The sequence below is a fragment of the Sturnus vulgaris genome, chromosome 3 (genome assembly GCF_052056855.1).
Source record: "Sturnus vulgaris isolate bStuVul1 chromosome 3, bStuVul1.hap1, whole genome shotgun sequence".
Lineage (NCBI taxonomy): Eukaryota > Metazoa > Chordata > Aves > Passeriformes > Sturnidae > Sturnus > Sturnus vulgaris.
Window position 1 is genome coordinate 44173430 of NC_142245.1, and position 14052 is coordinate 44187481.

Sequence of the window (14052 nt, forward strand, 5' to 3'; positions counted from 1 at the left end):
ATTATAATGGCCCCATCTCCTTATCTCCTCTGAGAGAACAAATCCAGCATTGCTGAACTTCCTGCCTTTCCTGCATCCCCTGCAGCACTCTGGCTATGTTATGTTGTTTTTCTACTTCAGTCGGCTCCTTTCTGTAGCAGTCAAGCTGCACATCTACTCCAAAAGCAGCTGCCCCAAGCTGCACCTTGCTAACCTTTACTTCTTTTCACTAGGTCCTCTTTCAGAAACTTTGGCAAATACTTAGCACTTAACTGCCTAAGTGTTCTGGCCTTTCTGCCTTTGGGCAAAGCGTGGTTGGGCACTGGAACAGGCTCCCCAGGGAAGAGGGCACAATACCAGCCAGCCAGAGTGCAAGAAGCATTTGGACAATGCTCTCAGTAACATGGTGGAATTCTTGGGGATGGTTCTGTGCAGGGCTGGAAATGGGACTCGATATTCCTGTGGGTTTTTTTCACCTCAGCATATTCTGTGATTCAGTGTGAAATGCCCAGTGAAGCTCCAGAGCAGATGCCCCACGGACAGGCTGGGGCTATGCTGTAGCCAACACCCTCTGAAGTGCTCATGCTGCCAGCACTGCCCTTCGAGCTCAGCTACCAACACCCTTTCTGAAGGGAAGATGGAACAAAGACTTCCAGGACCATGGAGTTAACACAGAAGAAACATTTCAGTTGTTTCCTTGGGATCTGAGAACCTGATCATTTAGGCTCTTTGTTAAATGGAGTTTGAGTTCTCTTGGGAAATTTGCCTGCGGTCTCTTCCCAGACTTTGCAGTAGAATTGTTTGAAATGTCTTTACGTGTGAGTGACATCTACACGTGAGCCAGACACCCTGGGTTCAGTTAAAAGAGATAAACAGGCATTTACAGGAAACAATTCATCTTCTCCTGTGGTAGATACCTAAAATAGCCCACAGCAATCCCAAAATGATTGCTTCCCTCCACAAACTATAAATTTATTCTGGAGAAGCAGCCCAGCCCTTGACTTGTGTTAGAGGATTTGGTTGCCTGGTGCTTTTTGAGCTGCTCCACCTTATTTTAGACATTTACACAGGCAGGCAAGTATATACATATATGTACAGGAACCTGCAGGAGACAAATGCCCTTCCAGCATGTCTCCTGAACACCAGGGAAAGGATTCGCTGTCCTGTTACCAATGCAATGAGGGTCACTACTTTTGGAGTACCAGATTCATTCCCCTCCATTGCACCCCCTCATTTATATCCTAAATGTTGATATAAATGGTCCGTGCTGGAATAGCTGAAATGCAAGAATGGGGCACACAGTGCTACACAGCAAAGCAATGATAAAAAGAATAATAACTTATTTTATTAAAAGAAAAATTGGCTTTATTATAAACAAAATAAATCATCTGTGTTTCATGGCATCATGGCAACTGCCGGAGCAACACGTAGGGGTATCACTGCTGTTCTGCAGATAACCACCCCAGCCAGGAAAGGTGTGCAAGATGTCACGTTACAACTGTTACATCATCAGGAAAAAATCTCCATGGCTGATCATTGCCTGGGGGAGATGTCAGTCTTCCCAGCTTCCGTGCTAGGAGAAGCTTGTACAGGAATTAACTCTTTCCTAGGTGATGAGCACCGCTAGATTTTGCCAGTATTAGTTCTACCTTGTTAGCCTAAAATGAATTGTTGTTCTCTTACTTTCCAGTTCTGTCTTTCACTTAAGTCATAAATAGTGTGACTTTTCAGTGACAGCTGTCTATCACATCTGCCGTGTGACTGAGGACTTTTTTCCTCCCAGTTCACTATCATATTTCTGCTGGACACTGGTTGTTCACCACAGTTGCTTGTTGAACACACCCCAGGCAGCCTCCCTGTTGTCTGGAGAGCAGCCCATTGCCCAGCATGAAGAAATACTCCCTGCACATCAACAGAACAACTCATCTTGTGGTGATACCCAAGGCAGCATCACCATAAATTGTTTTTTCCTGAAATACATTCTGGGAAATGCAATGATAAAAGAGGTTTTTACCAAGTCAGAGATCACACACCATGCCTTGTTACAGCTGATGTTAACGGACCAGTGCTACAGGGATCAATTCCCTCTGCAGTCTCTTCTCTGGGGAGGGCAGACCCTTCCCAGTGACATATTCTCTCCTTGTCCAGAGGAGATGGAAGTGGTAATGCCTTTCCCCAAGTTTCCACAGACTCCAGGCAATGTCCAGTTCCATAAAAATGTCATTTCTATGTCAAGAAAACAATGGATACTTCCTTTTCCTCCTTGATGTTTTGTCATAGGGATGCTCTTCTCAGTCCTCAGCAGGTGGCATGCAGGCTGCTCTTCACACTGGATTGCTGTGGTTTGTACCTGGACACTGGAGTCTAAACAGTCCCTGCTATTAACACAGGCTCTATCCTGTTAAATGTTCACCCTTATGCCCCAGGCCAGGCTCACACTGAGCAGGAGGAGGCATCCTGTATGACAGAAATGCCTTTAATCTCCTCTCTCCCACCTGCATTTGTCCTTGGTTGTTTTGCCTCCCTCTTGCTCTCTCAGTCAGGTAGGACACAAATTTCTAAGTACCATCCTACATTTTACTACTTTTTTTCCTGATGCAGAGCGTTGCTGCTACATTTCTTGGTCTTTCCAAGACTCAGACTCAGATTCAGACTCTCCAAGCTATTTCATGGGCAATATAGTCTACCTCCCCATTTACACACACTACTGAGTTTCTTTTAAAGTTATATTAAACTGTGGTCTATATCCAGAAATCTCTCAGTTCCCAGTTACCCAGTTTAGCACTGGCATTTTTTTGCTCTTGTTTACACTGAGAGGCCTAAAAAACTTGTGCTTACTTCCTCTAGAGGTCTTCCTCTCTTTTGTCCTCTTAATCACATCCCTTCCTCTACACAAGTTCTTGAAGAAACCTCCCCTATCACCTTGATTTTTCTTTTTTGTGCGTTCACATGCTTATTCTCAACACTCTCATGCCTGTCTCCTCTCAAGTCCTCAGCTGCCATCTCCTTCCAAGCTGTGCTGTGCTGCAGTCACTGAGCAGAGTCTGGAGGGGCTGATTTCTCTTTTACAATCATGGGCAAAAGCTCAACCCTTTCCTTTCCTTTCCTTTCCTTTCCTTTCCTTTCCTTTCCTTTCCTTTCCTTTCCTTTCCTTTCCTTTCCTTTCCTTTCCTTTCCTTTCCTTTCCTTTCCTTTCCTTTCCTTTCCTTTCCTTTCCTTTCCTTTCCTTTCCTTCCCTTCCCTTCCCTTCCCTTCCCTTCCCTTCCCTTCCCTTCCCTTCCCTTCCCTTCCCTTCCCTTCCCTTCCCTTCCCTTCCCTTCCCTTCCCTTCCCTTCCCTTCCCTTCCCTTCCCTTCCCTTCCCTTCCCTTCCCTCAAATGTTATTATTTTACTCCCTGTAATGCCGTGCATGCTCCAAACAAGTGGCTTCCTTTCCTCCAGGGGCACCAAAGCCCTGCCCCAGCACAAAGTACATACTGTGCTGCCCCTGAATGTCTCAATTCACGAAGCTTTGAGCTCCCATTGTTTGCAGTTCACAGAGTTCACCTGCATTTTATTCTGCTCATCTATTAAAGAAAACAAAGTGGAGATGAGGGAGAAGGAGAAGTGCGGCTGTAAAAGCAGCAGTCGGTCAGAGAGCCCTCATGTTCCTGGTACCACTTGTGGGTCAATCAATCAGTCTCAAACAGCTCACTGGAGAATAACTGCCCAACTTACCCAAATTTATTTTCTTTAATAACAGAATCCTCCTGTGACCCCGTGGTTATTGCTGACACAAAGCGAGGCTTGCTTGAGCCTGATATCTGCTCCCTTGCTCCCTGCTGTGTGCAGAGCAATGGAGCCATCGTCCCCTTGTTCTCTGCAGACAGCAGCTTTAAATCACTGACAGCCACCTCTGTCTGTGAGGCCTGGGAGGGATTTTCCTGCACAGGTCACTCACTTGTGACTTGAGTGTGTTCACCCGTGTGTGCTCAGGCTCGGTGAAATAAAGACCAAAATGCCTGAGGATGTCTGCTTGATGTTTGAGTGCTTGGCTCTGCAAGGACTGTGAGCAATGTCCAGGTGATGGAGGGAATGGACAACCACACAGACACTCAGCTGCAAAGGAAAAATGGCTGCAAAATCTCCAAGCTCGTGGTCTGGCCAAGTGGCATTGCTAGCCAGGAAACTGGTGTGCCCCGAGCAGGTTGACATGGAGATTACACAAAGGGAAATGGAAACTTTGGGATTATAGGCCAGGTCTGCATTGTGGGCAGTCTCAGGGCACGATATCCTATATAATGCATTTGTTGGAGACTGTGATCATTCTTTGGAGGTGTTCAAAATCCTCATGAGAAACACGGAAGAATGTTTTTTGGAATTCTGAGAGAAGAATCCTGCTCAGCCCTCCAGGTTCAACTATAGGGCAGTTTTTTAGAAGGTAAATTAAAGGGTAAATGAAGATTTCTTAGAGCGGATATAAACCCCACATTTTTCTTTGTGTTTAAAAACTTATCAAACGAAACCAGCCTTTTTCAAAGAAAAGCTGTATTTTTTCTAAAATTCAAGGACTAGCTACAAGAGGAAATTTCTTCACTGTGCTTGTACTGGAGAGCAGATTCTTGGAAAGGAAAATCCACTCCAAAACTGTAGGAATGGTCCCACAAGGCAAAGTTTCAATCCAAACCCAAACCCTTGCACGGTCCAAGAGAGGACGTGCATTCCCTGAGAGGGAAGGACAGGGTGAACCCTTGCCCTGCCAAGGTTAGGCAGGACCAGGAGTGAGGAGGCAGAGAGGAAAAGCTGGAGTATAGGGAAGGAAGGTCCCTGGGTAAGCCTGTAGTGAGGGAGCACCTGTGGTCTACAGGTATTTCAGGTATTTCCAGGTGAAGCAATGCCCTCCTGCTCTCCTGGCCTGTGTGGGCAGGGTGTGTGCAGCACACCCTGGGGATTCCTGGACCGCTCAGTGCTGCAGGGACCGGGTGTAGCTGGGGCAGCACCCGGAGCAGGGAGCTTAGAACTGGTGGATGTCCCCTGTGCAGCTGTAACCCAGGGATCCAGGCGATTTGGGCTTGGCACATGCTGTTGATAGCCTCTCCTGAGCAGGATGGAGCAGCATGGAGGTCTTTTTGCAGGACACATCGGCAAGCAGGGCTGCAGGCATCTCACTCACCCTGTGAGGAGGGGCTGCTGCTGCTCACCCAGCACTCTGTGAGCAGAGACCCATGGGTCTGTCCACGGGCTTGTCCTATCAGTCTGTCACATATGGAACAATTCATGGACTTCAAGCTAAAAGTTGGCACAGGCTGTGGACAAATGTGTTTTTTTCCAGGCATTATCATATTTGTTCTTGGATGCAAGCCAAAATGTATAAACCTTGCTAAGGACATTAATTGTCCTTTGATTGCCTGTTTCTCAATATGGCGGAGGGAGTAGGGCTGTTTGGCTTTACATAGGTTTGCTTAGTCCCCTAATCTTACACAAAAATTATCTGGCATTAATTCTGCAAGTCAGAATGGCAAAAGTATAATTAATTCCCTGTGTGAAGTGAAAATAGCCAATTTTCCACAGCATCAGCTTGAATATCAACAAGTCATGGAAATAGTATGCAAAAGAAGCAGACAGAATTTGCAGACACACACACCAGATACATGGTTTTTTTTATGGGGCAGCAGTGCTTTATGTGCTACTGGATAAAAATGTCAATACACACCTGAAGAGCTCTTCATTCCTGGCATGTATTCAGCTGAACGACTGGAACAGCTTTCAAAGACAGTCTCCTTTTCTGATCAATACAAGAAATTTGTTGAAAATGTGTGCTTTTTTTTCCGAGGCACTATCATTTTGCAGGCAGGTGCCTCACAGATATCTTAACAAGTTTTCTCTAACCTGGGATAGGAATTTAAAAGTAAAACACTTGTGAAGCCCCAGTCCACCCTTTTCACTGCCTAAGTCAGACTCTGTGCTTATGTGCTATTTTCCTTCCCACTTAATGTTTGCTCCCACCTTGCTGGTCAAGACCTGGGCCCTTGGACAATTGCAAAGTTATTTGCACAGTCTGCACCCAACTTAAACTCTGACAATCCTAACAGAGGCCTTCTTTCTTCTTTGATGCCTCAAAACACATAGTGGCCACCACAATCTGTCTGGCCTAGAGACCTGCTGGATAATGGGAATATCTTGAAGCCTGTTAAAACAGTCCCTAAGGGTTAATCTTGACCCTCTGACCACTGGTTGCTCTGCATGGCTGATAATTTGACTTGAAGAGGATCCAAAGGAAAACCTGAGCTGCTGGCATGCTGGGGAAGCCACGCTGCAAAGCTTCTCATAACATGCTGAAAAACACCTCTCAAGTCTCCATCCGTTGTTTTGCTACAGGTGAATTGCAAAGCAAGGAAGAAAAGCTAGTTATGCTCAGATAGAACCAAATACAATTTATTAGCTGGGCCCTGGTAAATATCAGGAATAGATATATGTATCACCTCTCTGTAACCCTCTTGACACTTCCTGTTACATTCTGGGACAGTAGGGAAATTAAATATCACCACTGATGTCACAAAAGTTAGTATGTACAAACATTAAACTGACATGCCTTTCTTTTTTTTTCCCCCCACTGCACTTAGAATAATGACTGTGTATTGCAGGTGTAAGGTGTACGTTGGCAAATGTGAATCCTTGGGTGTAACCACCCCACTATGTATTACAGTGACACTTTTGGTGTTCACGATGCCATTTTCTGTGTCACTGCAAACCAACAATTTCAAATGAAAGGATCTAAAAAAGAGGCCTATGTACTCACTAACCATTTCTCTTTCCTTCACCTGTATATAGCCCTATTAGTGGGAATAACAGCAGGAGAAATCCATCTTCTTCTTTCACCCATTTCTACTTTACACTTCACTCACCTCAGAGCTTCCTCACCGTAACAGGGACTACTTCACATCTCTCCTCGCTGAACAACTCTTAGCAAAAGGCCATGATAGCTCTTTGTGTATGTAAAATGTAGCAGAAATATTAAACCAAAGATCAAAGGCAGTTCTGTTCCTCAGATATTTTCCCTGACCCTTTAAACTGGCTGAGTGCAGAATGAATAATAAGGACCAGACTTTGCCATCAATTATGCTGAGCTAAATCCAGAGCGGGCTGCTGTAAATCAAGTTATTTTAGAGTTACACAATGTAACTGGGAGCAGATTTGGGACCTGAGTCTGCAGGCCAAAGCACCAGACTGCAAAGGTAAAACCCCACCTCTCTTCCTCTTCGTTTCGCTTAAACTCTCCTTCTCTTCACGTAAGCAGCCCCATCTGCCTGCTTAGAAAAGCACACAAAGCTAAGGCCTTCCTAAACTACCCAGAAAGAGCAATCCCACCTCTAAGCACTGCCAAATGGATCACAGATAAATTAGGGTTTTATTTGTGTCAAAATGCAGCCCAAAAGGACCGAACAACATCTAATTTTTATTAGCAGCTATAAAATGTGGAATTGAATGAATTGTCTGGGTGCAAAGCTTGCTGGAGGAGAAGTAAAATGAAAAGACTTTAAGTATTGAGTAAAAAAAGGCTGGAAGCACGTTTATACAATAAGTTCTGTCTCGTTTTTTTCTCTTCACATTACACGATGCTTCTCCCCCTCACACAAGCTTAATGCTTTAATCCTGCTAAATATTTGCAAATTGGCACCACATCAGATCAAGACAATAGAGGGGGAAAAGCAAAGCGATGCAAGTTATGATATACTTCTTATTACAGAGATAGCATTTCACAAGATTAAAGAGGATTTTCTAGGCAATGGAGACAAATCCAGCACCAGCTTTATTGAGAAAACGTCGCAGATGCTTCACCCGTTAACATGTGGTAGTGCAAACAAAGGAGATTATCTCCTTTTCCAAATGAGCACCATCAGTGTTACCATTCCATTTATTGCACATTTTCCCACTCACGTGTTCACTTTTGAGAGGCGATGTGGAGACCTGCGGGAGGCAATGGAATAGGCATTGAAACAGAAGTTCCAGCCTGGTTGCAGCATCTGGGGAAATTATCAAACTGGAATACTGCTCTTGGGAATAAAACCACCATCCAGAATAGCAAAAGAGAAATGGGGGAAAAAAAGAGCAATGCCAAGCCCTTCCATTATGGGGATTTTATGGACAGTATGTCCTGAGAACCTCCACTCTGGTCAACCCAGTGAGACAAAGTTGTTTGTAAACACCAGAATGTGCTATATTTTTGCCACCTTTATTCCTGATCATCAGAAACAAAAGTGCCTGAGTGAGAAATACAGAGTGCTAGAGGAAAACCAGGAAAACTAATAGGAACCTGTGCAGCAACTGCTGTCCTCCAGTGGAAACATGCCTCTGACGCCCATAGGTTGGACTACAGAGCAAAAGGGGGTTGTGTTAAACCAGGACCCTAGGATCTATCACTTCCTAGCCTCAAACACCTTTTTATCCTGTTCATTACAGAAATGACAATATCAGGACTGTGAAGAGCCCCAGCAGTCTCATGGCACTGCTTGGTTGCAGCCCTGCCCAGTGCCACTTCCATTTCTTTCGCTGTGCTGCTCTCTCCTCTGTGGTGTTCTGCATCCAAAGCATATGCATTTCAAGCATCATAAATGTTAAGACCCCAGCTGTACAGAAAAGTGGCACAAAGGACCCATAAGAAAGCTGCTGGGACATGTGGATTCACTTTGAACTGTGGCAGATCGATGAGGATCTGGGGCTGCTTCCTGGTCAGCCAGACCTGGTTCATGCCACAAAACTTTACCAGCAAATGCAGCCTCCAGTCAGAACCACCTGGTCTCAATTAGGATAGATTTGTGGCACTTTAAAGGGGTTTAGTGACTGCTTTAGCTGACCCTTCAGATGAAGAACTACAAAAATCTGGCCTGGATCCCTAACAATAACGGTGCTTATCAAGGCATCCTTCCATCATCAGCCTTGCCGATTGCCTCCTGTCCCTCGTTTCTCATCAGTATTTGGATGTTTTTGCTCCCAAAAGCATTGAATGTAACAGTTGCTTCTCTGGATTCACAGAAGTAAAATGCCTGATCACATCCACAGGCTGCTGTCTGCATCCTGACAGTAAACTCCCAAATGCAAGAAGGGGAAGTTTCACCTCTTTAAAAATCCAGTTAGAATCCAACTTGCTTATTTTGCATTTTCCTGCTAAAGGCAGCAGCTATAATAATATCATTCTCCATTGTTTCCTGGCCTAGAGCAACAGTATGTCGTGTCCCCATTGCCTGAAGTCAAACAACAGCAGTTGTATGTTGCTGAAAATCTGGGATCACAATCTCCCAGAAAATTAGGAATATTTTGAAGTTACTAGGCCAAATCTGCTCTCTGGGTTGCCACCATAAATGTCTCATTTTCACAAGTGCCAAATTTATGATGGGAATGTTCTCAATGTAATTTTTACAAAATTTAATGAGTATCCATTCTAACTGGGCAAATGACATGTCCTGCACAAAATATTTGTCCAATGAGTCAAAATAAGTTTAAGTTATACTTTGAAGAAGGACATGAAAACCTCTTTCTCAAAGAACTTCTGCAGGAGAACATTATTTTGTACTGCTGCTCTGCCTCTCACCTCAGCCACCACAAAAAATTTGTGGCCTCTTAAAGGCAAAATGCAACTGGAGATTAATGCAATCAGACTTGGAATAGTGATAAATGGACTTCATTTCCACAGAGTCGGTGATCAGCAATACTATTGAACAGTCCCTGGTGATCTACCCTCCAAAGTGGCAAAGACTTGTGTCACGCCTGAAAATCTTGGCCAGGGGTACTAGAGCCTTATAGTCCCGTGGTGCAGTAGGAAATTCTCCCTGTGTCCTCCTGATGGAGGGCATGATGCAGAAAGCAGTCATTTGACTTTCATATTTGTCAAGACATAGATCATTAAAATTCTGGATCAGAAGCACCCCTGGGCGGTTTCTCCTTCCTGGTAGGAACTCTCACAACAGACTATTTCCCGTATGCTCACACAGAGGGTAAATACTACAATAAAGAAGAACATAATGGACCACATGGACAATATGGTCTGTTGGGAAAGTGCCAGTCTGTCTTTTCTGAAGGAAAATGCTTCTGGAAGGCTGCTGCTGTTCTATGGGGTAAAGGCATTTTGAGGGATAAGGGAGGTGTCAGGGACAGGATGGCTGGATTTCCAGAAAATTTTGGGTAAGATTCAAAACTTGTTGAAACACCACCAGTAAAATACTGGGCAGCACCAGGAAGTGTGCTGAAGAACAAAACATGGGATTATAGACTTTGTCTGCAGCTCTGTTCTCTGCCCTTCAGGAGTGGGATGGTGGGCTAGGGTAGACCCAAAGGGGCAGCAGACAAAATGATTGAGAAGATGGAGAAACTCCTCTGTGAGGAGAAATTATATAAAAGCTGGGTCTCTCCAGCTGAGGAGGAAAAAAGCAAACACAGTGGTGGTTTACAAAACAGAGAAGGCAGTCGGTTGAGTCACTGTGACATTTTCCTGGTCATCTGGCCACCTGTTTACCTGTAAACTGCTCTTCACCACCTCCTACAATGCTAGAGCTAGAGATGATGCGATGGAATGAATGGGAGTTCTGTTGAAAGCAAATAAAAGCACATATGTTTTTACATAATACTTCTCTACACCCAGAGGTGTGGGATCTCTGGGGCTGGCTGTCCTGGGCAACCATATGAGCAGCAACAGCCACATCTGTGAGGGAGAAGGTAAATCCATGAGTAACAGCTTCATGCAGAAACTGAAAGGATGAGGGAAGGAGGGATGTACCCTCGTTTAATTGCAGGCTTGAATCAAATGCTAGAAAATTGATTGATTTAAACTTTGGAGCCCCAATGTTTGGCATCACTTTGCATTTTCTGCTTAAATCCCTGCATATCTTCTCAGGTGTCAGCAGCCCAGGTTTTGGCCTCCTGGGTAACCCAGCCTAGATAAACATACGTGCTGTTAAAGCTGTTTCCAGGAACGCCTTCCTCTCCCTGCAATCTCTTATCTCCCAGAGGAGATTGTCAGAGGGTACTTCAAAGCCCTTTGAAAATGGCCAGGGCTCTGCCTGTAGCCCAGCAGATACAGGCACCCTCACCCCAAGAAGTCAACAGCCACCCCTGTGTTCAGAGCAGCCTTATCACCAGCACAACAGCCACTCAGCAGGAGACTTTACTCCGCTCTATCACAACCCAATCTGCTTCAGTCTTTGCTCTGCAACATGCTTCCAGTCATCCCCAGATTCACCCAGGTGGGTTGTAGAAGATTATGTGAAAATAAGCAGAAAATAAAAAGGAGTGGTTTTGCTCAGCCCTGAGGAACAGGGAAGCCTGAAGCCTGCTGAGCTTGTAATTAAAATGTGGAAAAGCCATGACAGAGCTCAAAAGATAGAAGAATGGGATACAGGCAGCAGAAAAATGCTGAGCACCAGGCTTCGGGCAACATGCTGTTTTGAATTAAAAATAAATAAGAAAATTGCCTAGGGGAATGCAGGGGAGGGGTGGCTGTGGAAAGAGAGGGTGATGGAGCAGGGGCTATAATCCAAGTGCTGCCCTCAGATAAATCTTGTTCAGCGTTCCTCTGCTGAAAGACTATGAAGTGTAGTGAGGCAGAGGAAAACGGTACAGCTGTTTCATGGTGTTATTATCCCTGCTGAACCACGGAAGACCAAGTGCCTGCTAGGACAAATGTCAGGACACCATGCATGCAATTCTCACTCCATCAGCAACTTGAAAATGGAAACGCCAAAAATAAAAGTCACATTTTCACTTGGAACTTGTTTTCAGCTACTGTTAACAAGCATCTCAGGGGCTGGCATCACTGGAACGGGCTGCCCAGAGAAGAGGTGGAGTCACCATCCCTAGAGGTATGTAAAAGATGTGCAGATGTGGCACTTAGGGCACGGTTTAGTGGTGGATGTGGCAGTGCAGGGTTAATGGTTAGACTTGATCTTTAAGGTCTTTTCCAATCTAAGTGATTCTATGACCAGGCACGCAGGCCAGATGGCCACAGAGAGCCCACACATGGCCAGGGACATTCCACTATGATAGGAAAAGTAGCAGCTGCCTGGACAAGGACCATGCTTGATCCCATGTTGTATTTGCCCCATCTATATTAGCCCAAATCTGCCACTGCTTCTAAAATTACCCTCACAGAAAGAAGGGTTTTAGAAAAATGTTTTGAAGTCAACTGAATAAGTTGTAGACCAGGAGTTAGAAACATCAGACAGGTACATGGGAGACTCATCCCAGGGGACCACAGAGACCAGCAAAAGTCTGAGCAGCATATGAGGATCAATATTCCTCCCTACCAGTGAAGCCAGGGGGAAAGTGCCCCAGAGAGACAATGTCATTATAAGTGTACCTGCAGTGCCAGAAGGTCAACAGGCATCCCTGTCTGAGTGTTTTTCAGGCGACATAAAGTTTTACAGGTCTGCAACTCTGCTGACCCGGGTGAAATAATTCCCGCTTTGTCTTCAATAATATCAGGATCCATTCAAAATGCACAGACCTAAGGATCAAGGGATGCCTGGGGACACTCTTCAGCACTAGAGTCTGAATCAGTGCCTAATGCAGGTCTCCTTCAGCCAGGAGAGCTCCTCAGATTGGTACAGTCCCTTGCAGATCAGCAGGGCTGCTCCTCATGCTGCTCTAAGCTGTTTTTATGCCTTTTTTCATACACATTACTGATCTATTCATCCTGTTAAAACTGTGGAGAAATAAATCGGCAGTGCTGAAGAATATTCTGCCTCAGATGGCAAAATTCATTGGATTACACAACTGCTTGTTCCCCAGGTTATACATAGAGGACTGCACTAACTGAGTAATGGACAGGCCCCAGCCATTATATCCTCCTGCTGGCTGCCAGCAATGTGGGAAGCTAAGGCTTCAGAAGGTCTTATTGGATCTTGGGGCCCTGCTGTTGGCCTGAAACCCATCCTGCTCTTTCAAAAACATTAAATAGACTGGGACAGTCAGGCCGATTGATGCCAGAAGTCCACCTCATCCCACATCCTGTCTCTAGTCAGCACAGATGCTTAAGGAGAGAATGCAAGAACCAAGCAAAGGATGAGTGATTTTTCCCTATTGTGTACAGTGATTTTTCCTCCCAGCTTCCAGCTATCCACAGCTTTGAGACTTCCTAAAGAAAAGGCTGTATTTTAATACCTAACAGCCCTCCTTGGGGCTGTTCATTTCCTCATGCATTACTCTAATTGCGCTTTTAATCTGCTTATGACTAAAGTAGGTAAAAGTAGTGTCTATCACTCCCCATTGCCTTGGAGTCCCTTTGCCAGTTCTCCTGAGGTTTATAATGGCTCACTCTTTCCTGAGCAGTTGTTTTTCCTCTCTCCTCACCTTGCTGCATGCCAGGGCTACACTAAAGGCAGAATTTGAGATCTCTTTCGTATAAACCCCTGAGCACATCAATTACTAGAGCTCAGAAAGGCTGCTCGATTGTAGGAGCACTCACATTCTTCAGCAAGCTTCAGTGTTTAAGAATAATACGTATGACAACATTAGGTCAGCTCCATGTGGTCATAAAAAAACCCCGTCTCCTACAGCAGTGCCCCCTCTCTGTGATCAGTACCTGATGTCTAGAAAGAAAATCAAAAGCAAAGTAAGAGCGTGGTGAAGTGTCCTTACAGACACCTTGTAAGGACAAACTGTCACATTTGTCAATGTCTCAGCTCTAGTCAACCTTCAATTACACCCTAGAAGTATCTCCAACCCATTAAACACAGGGGGAGAAATGGTAAAGGTGACTTTTTTCACATTAACATAAAAAATTCATATTTTTCCTAGCAGTTTAATTTCATATGAAAGAAAACAAAGTCCTCTCTTGGGAACTCCCATCCATCACAAACCATCAGCTATTTTCAGCATTTCTGGTAAACCTTACACACAGTGGCCTTACTTCAGTATGCCCTTATCAGCTCAGCTGCCAGCCCATCCAGTATCTGAAGCATGGCAGCTGAGAGAGCCTTTTGATCACAGCAGCACACCCAGGCTCAAAGTTACTGTGGGGTAAAGAACGACCTGAACTGCCTTAGCCTTGTCCAGATGCTGGGATGCCCAAGACAGTAGCCCCCCCAGCAGAAAAGCAATGCCC